This window comes from Tursiops truncatus, chromosome 8, assembly GCF_011762595.2.
Source record: "Tursiops truncatus isolate mTurTru1 chromosome 8, mTurTru1.mat.Y, whole genome shotgun sequence".
In the NCBI taxonomy this organism is placed as follows: Eukaryota; Metazoa; Chordata; class Mammalia; order Artiodactyla; family Delphinidae; genus Tursiops; species Tursiops truncatus.
In genome coordinates, this window is record NC_047041.1 from 88,007,544 (window position 1) to 88,025,872 (window position 18,329).

The 18,329-nt window shown below is 35.3% G+C and overlaps 1 long non-coding RNA gene across 1 annotated transcript in view; it reads right to left on the minus strand.

Annotated features, from left to right (window-relative positions):
* The window catches only part of LOC141279273 (uncharacterized), a 167,199-nt gene that overhangs the window by 108,355 nt on the left and 40,515 nt on the right, over positions 1 to 18,329 (minus strand). Inside the window, exon 3 of the long non-coding RNA XR_012333245.1 lies at positions 15,543 to 15,883. This is a non-coding gene — a long non-coding RNA (uncharacterized lncRNA). The remainder of the gene's footprint in view (positions 1 to 15,542; positions 15,884 to 18,329) is intronic.

Genomic DNA, 18,329 nt, shown 5'->3' on the forward strand with positions numbered 1-18,329 from the left:
AAGTATCACATCAAATATTACATCAGTCCCATTCTCTCTCTACTTTCTTTCTGGAATTAAAAATTCAATCATTTAAAAAACTTTTATTGCACCCCACATGTCTCTTACACTCTTTGAAAAATATTCTGTATGTTTTACTTCTGAATTTCAGTTTGGTACTTTCAGTTCAAGAATCACCTTTGATGTGTCCAATCTACCAAACTTACCTATTGTTAAAGAGCGTTCTCATATACTCTTCACCCAAATTCCCCTAAATTCATATTTTACATAGCCATGGGGCATTTATCAAAAATAACAAATTAACATTGGTACAATAGTGTCAACTAAACTGCAGACTTCAAACAGATTTCAACAGATTTTCCACCAATGTCCTTTTAACTTTCTGATGATATAATTCACAATATCACATTGAATTTAGTCCCCATGCCCCCATTATCTCCTCTAATCTGTAATAGTTTCTCAGTCTCTCCTTGCTCTTTTTTTATAACCTTGAGAATTTCAAATACTACAGATCAGTTATTTTGTAGGATATCCCTCCATTTGGATTTCTCTGATGTTTTCTCATGGTTAGAATAGATTTATGAATTTTAGGAAGTATAATGCAGAGATGAAGAATAACACTCATAGCATTATATCAGGGGATATGTATCAACATGATTTATTACTGGTCATACTAGAAATAATCACTTGGTTAAAGTTGTATTTTCCAAAAAAGTTACTATTTTTTCCTTCCCTTATTCTATTTGTTAGAAGCAAGCCTGTAGGTCCGGACCACACTCATGGGAAAGAGGAGTATCAAATAATTTCAAATCATATGTAAAGAGCACCATAGTAGTTAGTAAATTCTGGAGGAGATAATGTGAGGTCATGCAAATATCCCATTTCTCTTTACAATTTCACCCACTAATTTTAGCATTTTTTTCTGTGAAACCTGCCTATAGCAATTATTACTATGTTCTGTTCCTCTCATAATTTTGATTTTTACATGTATCATTCGTATTACTTGGAATTTTTCTCTAAGAAATATTTTTCTATGCCTCTTCTTTATTTAATATTTTATTTTTATCAATATGGACTCATGGTATTAATTTTTTCTTTGGTTATAACCAATACTATTGTTGTTTATTTTATTGCTCAAATTGTTCCATCTTCAGCCACTGGGAACTTTTATTTTCTTTTAACATGTCTTTATACGTTTTCTTTCTTTTTTTTAGCACTGCCTTATTTTTTACACTGTGAGGTGCCCCAAGATCATATTATATTTTCTCTGCTCCAGCCCTAGAATCAGCCATTCCTCCAGGGAACCAAGGTTCCTTTTATTGTAAAATGGTATTTAGAAAGTAATAAATGAATGCTATATATGCTAATTGCTACTGAGATGTCATTACCTCTAGGCTCTCTCAGTGGATAGAGCTAGAAAACATATGTATGTATCTGTAATTATTTCTATATCTGCATGTGTATTAATAAAAATAAGCATGCATTTATACTGATAACCCCGTAATCTAATCAGCACAATAGGGTTAAGTTTAGCCTCTCTACTTACTTATTTGTTATTTTTTTCTGAGACATTGAGAAATATGTCTCCTATTATCTATAATTTATTTACTTATCTGTTCAGTCTCAGTATACACATAAAGTACTTTCAGAAGTGCTAATCTGTACCCTGATTAAATAAACAAATTTACCATCTAGAATGCAGTGATTATATACAGTATAAAATGACTTTTGACAAGGATGTCAAGGAATTCAATGGGGGAAAAATAGTCTTTTCAAAAAATGGTGTTGAATAATTGGATAATTCAACAGCAAAAATGAACCTTACAACATATACAGCAAATATGCATATGACATGGATAATAGACCTAAATGTAAGAGCTGCAAGTATCAATTGTCTAGAAAACATTGGTGACCTCTGATAGGTGAAGCTTTGTTAGTACACAAATACAGGAAACAAACAAAAAAACCCACTAAGTTAGACTTCCTAAAGATTAAATATATATATTTTTCCCATTTGAAAGACACTATTTTGAAAATGAAAGAGAAAAAAACCCCAGACTAGAAGAGATCATTCACAACATATCATGTGTTTGTTAAAGAGTTGTATCCAGAATATACATAAAGATCCTACAACTCTCTATAAGATGAAGAGCCCAATTTTAAGATATAAGAAAAATATTTACATATATGCTACTAAAGAATATATTAAGATGGCAAACAAGCACATGAAATATGTGCAACATCCTTAAGCTTTAGTAAAATTCATATTAAATCTATACTCATTAGAATGGCAAAAGTAAAAAAGATTGACAATACCAAGTGTTGGTAAAAATATATAGCAATTAGGACTCTCATTCTCGTATATTGCTAGTTGGAATACAAAATGACACAGACAATTTTAAATACAGTTGACAGTTTTTGTTTACAAAGGGAAACGTACATTTAACATATGATCCAGAGATCCCACTCTTAAGCATTCATCCAAAGAATTGAAAACATATGGCTGTATAAAACTTGTGTTTAAGTCATAGCAGCTTTATTCATTATAGCCCCATACTGCAAATAATCCGAATAAAGACGGTCTTCATTTTATTGCTTTATATTCTCTTCAACTGTGTATTCTTAACATTTCTTTTCCAAATATTTTCTTAGTTTTTTTCTTTTTTTAATTCTAAAGATGCCATTCCTCCCTTTCCCCTGCAACCTAGGCTTTCAATTCATGCTGTTAATTCATGATCACACTGAACAAACACAGTCATGTCTAGTTCTTCTCTTTTCACTGATATAATGCTCAGTGGATTTTTCTTTACTCTGTTCACACTTTATCTAAGATGTATGTATCTTCCTCAGGGTATTACAATGTGAGGTGCCAGATGTTAAATTCTACCAGTTTCTCTGTACCTCACAGAACAGGGCAGGGAAAATGGGCAGTGAGAAAGTCAAGCCTTCCACTATGTCTTCATCGTGATTCTGCTAAGTATGTTCTAACAAGTTTCTGGGAACTTGGTAGAGGATTCAGCTAACTGAGTTAATAGCTATACTATCAATATTTCACCACTCCCCAGGCATCCCTTATTGCCATGCAACTTGATTGTACTCTCTCAGTCTGACTTAGTGACCAGTGCAATACTGGTAACTGTAACTCAAGCAATAGCTTTGTCATTTTCCCCCCAGGCTCTCAAATCCTGCTCCACGCATGAGCTTTGGGTGATTGGGTTTATTCCATCTGTCATTACCATGAGGACATGCCTGGGCTAATGTGCTGGAAAGCAAGAATCACAGGCACCATTGTCTCCATTCCCTTTTGTCCAGACTACAGCCGACTGAATGCCTGATATGTGAGTGTTCCAGCACCAGATGAGCCACACAGCCACACCCCTAAATCACTGAACTGCAGAAGCATTATCAGAATAAATGACTATCTGTTCTATGTTTGAGTTTTGAGGTGCCTGTTTACACAGCACTGTTGTTTCAAGGAATAACTTGTACAGTGACAAATCCTTTTCCTTTATGGCCAGAGATTTTGCTATCCTGGTTTAGCATGGGTCCCTGGAGATTTCTGTAAGAAGATATAAGCTTAGGGTCTGCTCCCATGTATTTCACTTGGATGCATCAAGCCAAACTTTAAAGATTGTTTATCTTTTGTATGACATCACTCTTTCTTCTGTTAGCTACTGATTTAGTACTGTTGGTGCTTTTTGCTCATTTATTTTTTCGGTTTTGGAAGTTCTGAACTGTGGTTTTACTCTACTATGTTAAACAAGCTGCACAGTTATTTTAAACATGGTAGTACCTCTTTCTTTAGATATGAAAAAAATATTTTAAAGCACTCTTAAATTTGAAGCAAGAGCTGTTCAGCAAATTGTATACCATGTATGATATAAAATCTTTAGTTTTCAAGACAAAGATTTATACAGCAGGAATTTAATATATAATAAATACATATTTTAAAACATATAGAAACTATTTAGATGACAAAAGAGATGAATTCATAAGATGCTGACCATTTTCCTAGCATATGGTTGAATTTCAATTAAAGAAAAAAATATAAATATGGTTTGAAAGCTATTCAGCATTTAATGTTTAAGTATTTTTCATAGGGTTTTTAAAAAAATCATAGTTCACTTTACTAATAGTAAATGTGGGTTTGGAAATTTTCTAAGATTCAGTCTTGTTTTTCACGTCATGGCCTAACCATATTATTAAAGAAACTTACAGTGTTTCCTCTACCCCACCACATGCTGCCCATCTCTGAATCACTACCTGAGCAAACCCCAAAGACAATACTCTGTCAAATAACATTTGATTAAATGGAATGACCATCTATCATCAGAGCACAGTGATTAAAATGTCCTCTGATATCAACACCATCATCCATTAGTTAAAGGTAGAATTCATTTCAGCAGAGAAAAAAATATCAACCAAATGAGGTACTACAAATATGATTAATCAGCTTTTAATTACTTAAGACTCATAGAACCTTTCAGAAAGGCAGGAAAAAACTTTCCATAAAAATATCTAAAGATAAACCAAGGATGAATGTATAGCATTTGATATCACTGAATGCTCACAGTGGCATGTGCGGTTTTCTTGAGATTTTAGCAAAGTACTGTCAATCTTGCCTTAGTATTGTGCATTTGACTTAGATGTGTATGTTTCAAATGACAAGATTACCTCCCTGACCAAGCTTTGTCAGTCTCCTCTGAATCCTATTCTCCTGGAGGCTTCAATGTTTGGAATTCTGTGTTCCTCTTTACATTACCCAAAGGTAGCAAGGATCTCACTAAGTCACTTTAGCAAGAAATCCTACCCTGGATATCTGATCTCCCTCAATATCTGATCAAATCTTATCCCTACAGTTCACCTTGGCCTGTTTTCAGAGAGAATCCTGTAAAGTCCCTTTAGCTAGAACCCCCTCTACCCCTGATGCTTCCTCCCAGTAATTTTTCATCCACTGACCCCTCCACCCAGCTCCTTGACTATAAATTCACACTTTTCCTTGTGTTCAGAATTGAGCCCGCTTCTATACTGGGGTCTCATTTCCTCTATTTTAGTACTTCCTGAATAAAAGCTGTTTCTACCACTTTAACTAGTGTTCAGCTCTGGCTTACTTTGACACAACCAAGATAAAACAAGTTACCTTTTGCTTAGAGAAATAACATTTTGAATAGCACGAAAGACTAATTTTAGCATTAACTGTTATAACCCACTAGAATCATATAATATGTGATTAAACAGTTCTAAGAAGTTCCGAGAGTTGTGAGAAGACAAATGGGGCTCTTAGTTTATGCTGAGGAGGGATCGACAAATTGAAGAAGAGATGTTGACAGACTTTAAACAAGCATTCTTTAATCTAGTGCCTCCTACTCTGCTCTTAACAACAAGGTAGAAACCAGAGTATACTTAGTCTAAATATAACAACAAATTGATTTCTTGTGAGGGTTAGCTTAAGTTCTACAAACATTTTTTTTTTTTTTCTGGTACGCGGGCCTCTCACTGTTGTGGCCTTTCCCGTTGCGGAGCACAGGCTCCAGACTCGCAGGCTCAGTGGCCATGGCTCACGTGCCCAGCTGCTCCGCGGCACGTGGGATCTTCCCGGACCGGGGTACGAACCCACATCCCCTGCATCGGCAGGCGGACTCTCAACCACTGCGCCACCAGGGAAGCCCTACAAACATTTTTTTAAATCAAGTAAGAATATCTAATTTTATATTGTTAAATTTCTAAAAGATGAATGCTAACCAACAGATTTGCTTACAAAATTTTTGATACTATTTGTATTCAGAGGTATACAGGTTCCAAGGCTAGGTACTCATAATGAAATGTGCCTTAGAAAAAATCCATTTCTTTACACATGGCATGATATAGCAATAACTCACATTTACAGCACTGCCTCTGATTTTACAGTGCCATATATAGAATACTCTAGGGTCACCAAGTTGAGGCTAATACTGTTTGCCAAATGTTCCTGGCAGTTTCTTAACTCAGTGCTCTGTTCAGGATAGCCCTGGTGCCTGGAACACCTTCTTCCATGTATGTCTGTGTTCCATAGAATAACCCATTCTTAATACTCCCATACCATCTCTTTCAGGTAGCTTTTCTGAATCCACTTGAAATCACATCAGTCACTTCACCTTGCCCCTCAGTTCCTCTTGTGGCCCCCCCTTTTTTCTTCCACTATGTTTGTTTCATTTTTCTGATTAAACTTATGTTTGGGAAAGAACACTCTTAATCATGTTTCACAAGGCAGCCAGCACTCACCATACAAATATAAATATAAAGTGTAAATATAATGACAACAATCAGAAACTTAAAAATCTACCATAGTTTAAAAGATGTGAATGAATTTTATAATATTCTAGCAATTTCTTCTATGTGGGATAAAGGAGGAAGTAAGTATAAGTTTCATGATAGTCACGGAGTGCAAGAAGGTACTCTGCTGGAGATGTTTTTGGCCTGGGGAGATGGGTCAAGAGGTTGCCTGTGAAAATTCACACAACTGCAGGCTTCCAGCAGAGTGTTTAACTTGTCTCTAGAAATTTGGGGCTAAGGATTACAGGGTCAGATATCACTCTGTGACTTTCTTGTCACAACAGTTTCTGTGACGTTTTAATAAAAGTGAACACCTCATTAACTGAGACAAATTTTTTTTTCTGGTTTGTGTTTGTATAATGGAAATGGTAGAATTGTTGAATTGATAAGATGGGAGAAGGCAAGTGAAGAGCCTGACAATCCCAAACTTTCTAGAAAATGTTCTTGAACTTAAAGGAGACACCCTATGTCATATTAGGACACTTTCCACAATTTAACTTATATTACAGTTAGTTATGTTCAATTTATATTTCTAAATAAACTTTAAGCAACTTGAATGAACATATCATATGGTCTTTTATGCAGCTCAACACATGACCTAATGTTTTACATATATCAGGTGCTTAAGCGTTTGAGTTCAGTGTCTTCATAAGCTTATTTTGCTACCTTGAGTTAACTGATTAATTAGTCCACCAGATCAAATATTAATATAGCTATGATGATTGATTTTGGCTGTGGGTTGGCAGGCTATAATTCTCATTTTTTAATAGTTGTTACCAAATGTCTAAATAATCCAAAAATATTAACATGGTATTGTACAAATATAGCCAAAGACAAAGAAAGTTGAATTAACTACCATAAGCTTCTAGAATTTTATGACTAGAATACAGGGGAGATATTCTAGTTTCTCTCACTCATAATACAATCTCCCTCTACCTTAACATATTTACCTAAGCCTGATTCTTCCATTTTTATGTTAACCTTTTTGTAACCAAGTGGACATAATAACTCATTTTTTGTATTCATCATAGTACCAGCCAGGGCTTCTACTCAGTATTTGTTAGTGTATTGAAATTCAGCTTTATCAAACTGAAGAAAAGAACTCACAATATTCTCATCTTCCTATTGGCTTTTGCTTCAGTAGAGGTTTACAAAGACAGATAAGCCTTAAGACAGTGAACACTAATGTAGCTAAACAGGTAAAGTACTTAACAGAAAACCATAAAAATGAAAGTAGCATTATAGTCCAATAAGAAGTACGAATGTGAGGTACACGATAAAATAGCAGCATATTACAGAAAGATTTAAACTAGTCAGAGAGGTTGGGAACTTTTCTTTGAGGAAGTAGGATATAAAAAAATAATATGATATTAGTTAACTAAGAAAAGATAGAAGGAAAAAGTTATCCAGTTAGAAGGATAGCTAAATCCCCATGTGCAGAAGAATGGCATGACAAAGAAACTGAATAATTTAGTGTATGTCTAATAACAGACAGAAAGGGAAATATCATACGAGCCATAGCTATAGAAGTAAGTAGATGCCAAACCACATAGGGTTTTGAAAGTACTATTAAAGTCATGTTAGGGTCTTTAGCTAAGATCAACAGGAAACCAGGGAAATATTTTAAGCAAAATTATGACACAACTTAATTTCTGTTTTAAAAAGTTTACTTGAACTGCAGTGCAAATAACCGATTATAAGATGAAAATATATGCAATTGGACCCACTATGGTTAAGGTGGCAGCAGTAGATTTGATAAAACAGTGGATTCAAAACATATTTGAATTAAGGTGAGAGAGGTGTCAAGAGTGACTCCTAGATCTTTGGCTTGCCTATTTGTTATCATTAAAAATCTAGAAAAAAACAAAAGGGCTTATGTCTTGTAGGTTCCAAGATGGCCCCCAACAATCCTTACTATCTGGTATTACCCCCCTCTCATTCTGAATCATGACTGACTTGAGTACCTGAGAGAATACTGTGGAGGTGTTATTGCAGCACCTGTGTTGGTCTCTTGGGGAGACCATCCATCATATTGTGAAGACACTTCAGCAGCCCTCAGGAGAAGCCCGTGTGGAGAGTAAGGGAGGCCTTCTGATAACTGACAGTACTGATTGGCCAGACTTGTGAATAAGGTACTTTAGAAGCTCATCTTCCACCTTTCCTCAAGCCTTAAATGCCTGCAGTCATGGGCAACATCTGACTGAATACCAAGCCAAAATAACCTAGTCAAGCCACTCCCAAATTCCTGACTTAGAGAAACTGTGAGAGAAAGTAAATGTTTGATTTGTTTTCAGCCTCCAAGTTGTGAGGTAATTGGTTACACAGAGTTAGATAACTAACAGCTGCAGAAAGTCTCTGAGGTTGGCTTTGGGCATATTAAGTTTGAGCGGCCACCACATATCCAAGAGGAGATTAGAAACTGGCAGTTGTGTACATCCACCGGGAGCTGAGAGGAGAGTCTGGATTTGACATGCAAAATACGGAGTGACCTGCATATCACTGGTAGTTGAATCACCTACAGGAAGAATATAGAATAAGAAATTAGGCCTATGAAGAAACTTTGGGGATTTCAGCATTGAATGGCTGGGAAGAAGAGGATAGGAACACAAAGAAATACAGACAAGAAGCGATGTGGGGGGTAGGAAGAACTCAAGTTGTTCAGAGGAATGTGTGATTTAAGGAGGAAGGTATGGTCAATAGTATCAGATATTGAAAGATCCCATAATATAAGTTCAAAAAAGCATGTTGGATTTAGAAACATAGATTTCTGACCTTACTGAGAATTGCTTATGTGTATTATTTTGGGAGGAAGCCAAACTGAGTCCATTGAAAAGACTAGAGACAGTGGAGAGAGGGAGTGAGTGTAGAACAGCTTATCAGCTCCCTTCAGAGGCATCAACTATGTAGCAATTCAAAGTGTTCTCTAATTTGGCCATCTGGAAGTCACACTGAATCACTTTCACGGTTCATTTGTACAGTCAACTAGAGATCAAGTCACATCTATTACTCTTGATTTATGATTTAAAACGGTGATCACTTAATATTAGAGCCATCAAAATAAACAACTGTTACAGAAAAAACAAAAGTAATGTTAATATTTTTATGCCCCCCAATGTAATCATATAGAAAAAATTCACACTCAACAAAATCACAAAGCTTTATAATACTAGCAGAAAAAATGGGAAAAATAAAAAATGAAGTAAGAGATAAGGAATTATTATGAGTTCCTACCACAAATTCAATAGTAATGGACATATTTTCCTAGAAATTAGTGGCAATAATCATAGAAGAGAAATGAAAAAAATACAGGAAACACAATGTGTCCAACAAAAGAAAAGAGCATGAGGGAATACCACAATAGTTACTCAAACCTAGAAATTCCCCATTAGTCTGATTGCATATACATGGATGGTAGTGTTCTATTAAAAAAGAGTGGTTTCATGCCACGGAGCGGCTGGGCTCGTGAGCCATGGCCGCTGAGCCTGTGCATCCGGAGCCTGTGCTCAACAGGAGAGGCCACAACAGTGAGAGGCCCGCGTATCGCAAAAAAAAAAAAAAAAAAAAGTGGTTTATTTTCTTTCCTTCTTCATCTACAACTTTACAAAGCTCCATATTGCTACCTGCCCTAGTACATCTGAAATTGCAGTCCCTTAAATGGAAATGAGTATTTATTATCTCGTGTAATCATTTTCACAATCAAAATGGAGAGTAAAATAAAGAGGAAATTTCTCATATACTTATTTCCTCATTAAGAAATGCTACATGAGACAACTATAGATCAAAAGTGCAATCCTGGGCTTCCCTGGTGGTGCAGTGGTTGAGAATCTGCCTGCTAATGCAGGGGACACGGGTTCGAGCCCTGGTCTGGGAGGATCCCACATGCCATGGAGCAACTAGGTCCGTGAGCCACAACTACTGAGCCTGTGCGTCTGGAGCCTGTGCTCCACAACAAGAGAGGCCGCGATAGTGAGAGGCCCGCGCACCGCGATGAAGAGTGGCCCCCGCTTGCCACAACTAGAGAAAGCCCTCACACAGAAACGAAGACCAAACACAGCAAAAATAAATAAATTAATTAATAAACTCCTACCCCCAACATCTTTAAAAAAAAAGTGCAATCCTTTCTCTCATTTGTAAGTACAAATAAATAAGATATTTAATAAATAATATCATAGTAATTCAAAGAAAAGGAAAACTCAAAATTTATGTTTGGCCACATATTGCATTTCATTATAGATTAATAAGCCCAACAGTATAAACCAAAGACATTTTCTTGAAATTCTCAGTTTCTCAACTTAACACCCATTATTCAAAATGAATATGGATGTATTATTACACTTTTCCCAACCATCTCCACTTTAAATCAGTTTTGGATAATGGCATATCTATGTTTTGCCTATTCATGGCTATCCATATTGCATATCTGAAATTATTTTTTAAATCCATACTGTAGATGTTTACTATATAGCAAAATTGTTGGTTTTCCAGCTCTAAGAAAATCATGGATTTGTTCTCTGATGTTACTTTTTCTATGTCACAGTTCTATAAGTCAGAAGTCCAGGGGTCTTGGCTGGGTTCTATGCTCAGTGTCTCAGAAAGCTGAAATTCAAGTGTCAGCCAATTGTATTCATATTGGAAATTGGGGTCCTCTTCCAAGCTCATTCCTTTTCTCCACAGACTTCACTTCTCTGCAGTAATAGGACCAAGGTTCTCTTTAATTTGCTGGCTTTCAGCCCCAGGGGCCTCTCTCAGCTCCTTAAGACTGCCACATTTCTTCTCACATCATCCATTTTATCCTAAATCCCACAATACATCCAGCCCTTCCCTTGTTCTAAATCTCTCTGACTTCTGCCATCAGACAAATACATTTCTTTGTTTTTAAGGGCTCATATAATTAGATAAGGCCCAGCAAGATCATCTCCCTATCCTAAGGTCAACTATGACATATAACCTAACATCATGAGAGTGATATCTCACCATATTTACAGGGAATTAAGGTGTGTTATCTTTGGAAGCCATTTTATAAATTCACACCAGGAAAAAAAAAAAGTGTAATTACTTCAAAAAGTAAAAGGCAAGTCTACAATGGTTCCTTCAGACTGCAGCATCTCAATACATTTATTATCTTCCCTAGCTCTATTGCCCAAAACTCAAGGCCAAGTTACACACCTATCCTGCATGTCATTCCCACCACAAATATCTGTCTTTGGGTGGCATTTAATGTTAATCACGTTCTTTGCTTTCCATTAGAGTAATTGTTTGTCTCTCTCCCTCCTGTGGAAGATTATTATGTCTACAATCTATCTACGTAAGTGTTGTGGTTGTAAATATGTATCTTCTCCCTTGGTGACTATTATATACATAATCTGTTACCCTTTTCCATTAAGCTAATGAATGGTTGACACTTGTGATTAGAGCAATCTGGCACCTTTAAATGTTGTCTTAAAAGTAAAAAATTGAAAGAGTCCACAGTCAAACCTACTGAACAACATCTGTTTTGCATTCAGCATACAGTAAGAAGTTCTTGCTTCCTACTGACAAGAGAAGATATTAAATGGATTATGACTTAATTTCTCTCCTACTTTAGTCAAAGCAAACTTGCTGATTCCACAGTTTAGACCATGCCCTTGGCTTCTTTGATGATTAAGAAAACTTTAAAAAGACAAATTTTGGAGATAGAGTGCAAACTCTTGTTTACCACTGATTATTATAATAAACCAAATTTAATCAAAATAATGGCAAGAGTTATGTGTAAGTTATAAGTCTGAATCTAATCATTGGAATCATTCTGTGAGAAGACATTTTGTTTCTTTTTTACCAGATAATTCAAAGGATTCAATAAAAGGTGACCTAACAAGAGGATACATTTTAAATGAGCTTTCCTTGGAATCTTCAATTTAGCTTTGAAATGTGTGAAGAAATAGATGACTCTTTTGAGATGCTCCAGACTTGACCTCTCATATGAACTTCACCCTTATATATTCAACTGGTGTTGGAATTTCTCTACTTTAAAATTCCTACTTTCAAGACATAACAAACATATCAATGTTAACTTTTCTCCTTCCCCACTTTTGCATTAATACTACCATGATTTTTCATTACTAAGCTAAAATATTGGTCTAGATATTTTCCTTCATATTCTAAATTAAATTTTTCACTAAGGCTTGTCCTTGTTTCCTGCTTGCTCCACTGCTGCTACTTTAGTCTACTGCTCTATATCACCTCAATCTTCAATTACTATACAATCCGCTAACTAGTTCCCTTACCTTCAGCAGTCTCCGTGTATTTCAGTCAGGCTAATTCTTGTTAAACATTGGTTTCATCAAGTCAGAAAAAGACTCAAGGACTTATTGTGGCTTCCCACTTGGGATCAAGTCCAATTTCCCTCTCTTGACTGCAAAGCCAAATATTCCTTCAACTTTATTTTCTATTACTTTTCACATACACTATCTATTGCAGTCTTGTTCACGTTCTTACTATCTTCATATAAAAGGTTTCTTTTTGTCAATTTTTTGCACCAATTGCAACATAGAATGCTGTATCGTATTCTCCAATTCGAAATTGAGAAATCTAACAAAATTGTTTGGAATGAAGTTAAAGACAACTAAGTGCTACTAGAGCATCTTAAGGAAAAAACTGAACGAACTTTTGGCCAATCCATTACATCAGACCCTGAACTGGGAGCTTTACGTTTATTATTAGTTAATTTAATTTTCACAATAATACGGGGTAGGTATTTTTGTTGTCTTCTCTTTCTGATAAGGATACTAGGGACCAGATGAGGACACTAAGGCAGAGATAAAGAAACCAAGGCTACACAGTGATTAAAATATAGGGCATTGGTTCTAGAGTCTAACTTCCTAAATATTTACCCTATATAACAGGTCATCATATGGAGTTGCGGTCATAGTGTAAGAGTCAGTGAAAACATGGATAGAAAAGGATTCCTTTAAGACAATGTTGGGTTTATGCATTAAACCTTACCCAAATCTTTACACATTTTAGTTACAGGAGCCAATAGATGTTGTATTGTGTGTGGTTTTACTATTCTTCTGTTTGTCTACTCTATTCTGTTTGTTTATTCATTTGTTAACGTGTTAAGTCAGGTAGAACTCATCATCCTAATTTAATCACAGTGTGTTCACTGAGAGAATGAAAAGTATTCACCATAATGACCCAAAGATATGAGTTTGGTGGGCTCATTGCAAAATGGCACCCTAAATCTACAACTGTGACTTAAACAAGTATAATTTTTATGTGTCATGATGATTCTCATTTTCCTGTTTTGATTCAAATAAGTGAACAAATGCTCATGATTTCATAAAGCAAAATCCACCACATGATAAAATAAATCTTATTTCTATTTCCTTTATCTTGCCTGCTCATACAGTATTGAATAATATAATTAGTACACAAATATTGCAAAACAAATCATTTAAATACTATTTGATTCTCTACATCATTAGTGATTCAGCACAGTACAATTTATTTTCCTTAATTAAAAATATCAGTCGCAGGGGATTGGATGGTTTGAAAGAACATTATTGACAGGGGATTTATTTATCTGTTGTTTGGTTTGTTTACTTATTTATTACCTCCAGGTCACTGAGCCTGATCAAATTGCAGTGAGAAGAAGTTATTATTATAAAAGGGGAGTCTCCTGATGTGCATGAGTGACCAGATTACACCCATATTGTTCCTCCACATAAAAGTATGGACATTAATATCACTAATGTGAATGTTTGCACTGAGACATTACTTCATGCAAGTCTATTAAATGAAATTTTGACACTCTTTTCAAGCAAACCACCCTTCCCAAGCTGATTAGAATACATTGGCTGTAGGTAAAAATGTTTTCCTGCATTTCTGGGGTTGGTCTAGGATGAAAAAAAGTTTGGGTAATATTCCCTTTTTAACCTTTTCTTTCCAAACCATTTTCTACTCTTGGGATCATTTGAGCAATTCCCACTACAATTTATTCTGGTTTAAAACAAAATCATCACGTACATTTCTATTTTTACTTACGTGCTTTTTTCTCAGTTGACTTTCTAAAAGTACACAGATGTATTTGTTTTCTTGTATATATATAAATAATACATGATAATTGTAAAAAATGTTTAAAATGAGAAGGGAGTTAAATGATATTACTAAAGTCACTGAAATATAATGACATATGGTTGATAGTTGGTCACTGTTACTGTTTTGGACACATATGAGGCATTTAGCTACCATAGTGATATTGGTTATATTTAGAAAAATATGATCTCCATTGCCTAGAGTAGGGCTTGTGTGTAGTGGGAGGTCAACAAATATTTGTTAATATAATTCATTAGATATGGACATACATTTTGATATACACTATTGCAAAATCTATAAGGTGTACTATTACTCATTTTTTTTCTAAATCGAATTTACAGCTTAGAAACAATAATATATTGAGGTGTTTTAAATTTTTGCATACATTAATTGCAAAACTTGACAAATTATCCTTATCTCTGACAGGAGCCAATCCATCTTACTTCAGAGTTAAAAGAACTTCCAGCTGGATTAAACAGGTGAAGAGATAACCATATTGTTTTCATTCCAATTTTGAGATGGGGCAATGAAGTAGGTTTTTCTTTCTGAACTCTGAAATAATTTTACAGATATGGCTTTCTCCTTTGCTTAAAGTCAGTCTGTATGCCCAGTGTTCTGGTGATATACGGCTGCACAAAAGACTAATTAAAAATTCAGTGGCCTGGGACTTCCCTGGTGGTGTGGTCGTTAAGAATCTGCCTGCCAATGTAGGGTACATGGGTTCAAGCCCTGGTCCAGGAAGATCCCACCTGCTGTGGAGCAACTAAGCCTGTGCGCCACAACTACTGAGCCTGCACTCTAGAGCACACAAGCCACAACTACTGAGCCCATGTGCCACAACGACTGAAGCCCGCATGCCTAGAACCTGTGCTCTGCAACAAGAGAAGCCACCACAATGAGAAGCCCGCGCACCACAACGAAGAGTAGCCCCTGCTCGCTGCAATTAGAGAAAGCCTGCATGCAGCAATGAAGACCCAATGCAACCAAAAATAAAAATAAAAATAATTCAGTGGCCTGACCAATATGATTTCTTGTATCTCCAAGTTGAGTATGTCAGGGAATGCAGGTAACACTTTGTTGGGCAATTTATTTGCTCACCTGAGATTAACTAGGGTGACTTAGGGCAGGTCTGGAGTGTCCAAGATGGTTTTACTTACATGTGTGGCATCTTGGAGGTGACAGCTAGAAGGCAGGATTCAGCTGGCCCCTTCATCTTCACCATGTAATCTCAGGCCTCTCCATGTGGTCTCTCCAGTAGGACAGTCATACTTTTATGTTGGCTGATGGCTCCATAGGACCAAAGCAGAAGCTACAATTCTTTCAAATGCTAAGCCCCAAACTGGTGTGGCATTATTTCTGCCACACTCTATTGGTCAAAGCAGTCATAGGTCAGTCCAGATTTAGGGGGAGGAGAGATAAACTTCACCTTATGATATTCTAGTTTTCAGTCATCTTTCTGTTGCCACATTGAAAATAACTAAATCCAATAGTTTTGTTCCTACAAAGGAAAAAAGAATAGATAAGTTACTTGAAAATGAGGCATATATGATATAAATCTCAATTTTTAATCTTTTATCTCATACAAAGTATATGGAAATAAATTGTATTTTTAAAGAAACAGAAAAAGAATCAGACCCTAGATTTGCTTTTCTTTCATGTACAAATTTTTTAGGAGGGGAAAAAAGAAAACCTAAAGTGGTTTAATTTATACATGCTATATTGTAAAACAGGATAAATGAGCAACATATATTATTACTAATTAGGTTATAGCCTGTTTTCTTTTCCTCTTTTTCTTGTATTAACTTGAATGCCCGAAGTACACTGTTAAGGAACCAAAACAGGAGAATTCTGTTTTCCGAGTCATTTTATTTTTAACCTATTCTGTTTCATACATTTGAGAGTACAGATAAAATGAGTAGCCATCAGATGATAGATCTTGCATGGGTTTTAGCTTGGCTGTAATTTAATTTCCTCTGCTCTTGAACATCTATACCCTTCTACAACCTTCATGTGGTGTTTGGAGTTTGTTTGTTTGCCTGTTTATTTATTTATTTATTTTTAAAGCCAATTTCAAGTAGTCTGCTTTCTAGCAGCTCCTGAAACTATTTGAAAAGCTACCTTCTTAAATCTTACTGGATTTCAGCTTTTGATTGTGTATACTTGAAGAATGGGCCAGAAAGCCTAGGCTGGCACAAACCGTCATTTTGTTATTACAGCAGTAAATATGCTTCACTGTTGGGGAGTTCCCAAGAAATACAGTGATAGTTCTTCATATTTTTGAAAATTTCAGGAGCAAATGCTTTAAAGATTCTCACTTTTGAATTCATTGAGAGGCTTAAAGAATGTTGAGCAGGTATGGTACATATTTTCCATTTTGATTTTTTCCCTAATTCTTATAGGCAGTAATATGAATTTTCACCAAATACCTTTTCAGCTCTTTTCTGGCTTCCTATCCATTTTCTATTCTCATCTTTAATTCTACTACATTAATTTTTTTAAGCTCATTGGCTGTCATATGTCTCTTTTGTTATCTGAGAACTCTTTTTTTTTATTTTAATCATTGTGTATTTGGAGAAATTTCTCTACTCGAGCTAAGGATCACAAGAGATCTGACCAAAGTTTCACAAAAAGGAATGCCATGTTTTAGTGAGATGAGGGTGACAGGTAGTGATGTGATGGTGCAGAGAGAAGGAAACAAGAGCCAAGCTGAAAGAAGAAACAGAAAAGTAGCAGTTCAAAAATTGCCCTTCAGCAGCTAAAAAGAGTAAGACTAGGAAAGATATAAAAATTTTTTTTAAAAGTGATAAAAAGTAGAAACTATAAGTGAGTTAAGACTCAAGGAGATATAAAGATAAAAAACCACTTTAACTTAATTTTGTCAGTATACCAATTTATATAAATGAGATAGTATCAATTTTGATGGGATTTCCTATTATCTGCATTCTGATACATTTGTTTGATGCTGTAAACCAAACAAGGAAATAACTGTAAACATTCATTATAGTCTAATTAAATTGATATTTTTCCTCTTTAATTTAAAATAATTTAAAAAGAAAACAAGGAGTCTGTATTTACATTTAGAAATGGCCAGATTAAAAATATATTGAGATACAAAAAAAGCATACATGGGTAAGACAATGTTTAATTTGTGGTAAGTGGTGACAATTTCCTGTGACTCAGTCCTCAGCACAACTATACATTATGAATTTTCTGCCAAAACTACTCTGGGCACTATAGTTTTATAACTCAGTTTCTCATAAAAAGATAGATGACATTTCCCCAGTATGATCTGATGTTAAAAAAAATAATTAGGTTAATTTTAAAAATCTAGAAGAGAATCAGACCTATACAACATAATCATCATCAACAATGTTATCACTTATATTTAATAAATAGTAGCAAAAGGTAAAAATAAAATAAGCTTCTATGCAAGTATAAAGGATATCACAGTACACAGGTATATAAAACAGGCTAAATAGTCAACACTATTTAGAATCCCAGTAAAAACTGTTATTTATTTAGAATCCCAGTAAAAACTGTTAGTTTGTATTAAAGAAAGATCCCATTTATTGAAGTAAGTAGGCACCAGGGTTTATAAAAAAAAAAAAGAGAGAACACAGAGGAGATATTCGATTTCAAGATATACTCAGAATTAATTTCAAGGAGGTTATCCTATTTATGAGTCATTCTACTGGAATCCCATATGCAAGCCTCAATTACAATGAAGACTCACTTGTAAAGGCTGGAGTGGTTGCTTCAAGCATGGGGCACACTGGCTCAGTCATGCTGGTCAGTAATTTAGGGTAGTAGTTGCCCTCAGAAAGATCTGGACCTACCACTTACCAGCTATGAGTTAGACAGGATAGCTAAGCCCATTAAGCCTTCATTTCCTGTAGAGTTAATAACTGTCAGGCAGCTCTTGTTATAGTGTTTACCAAGGTGTC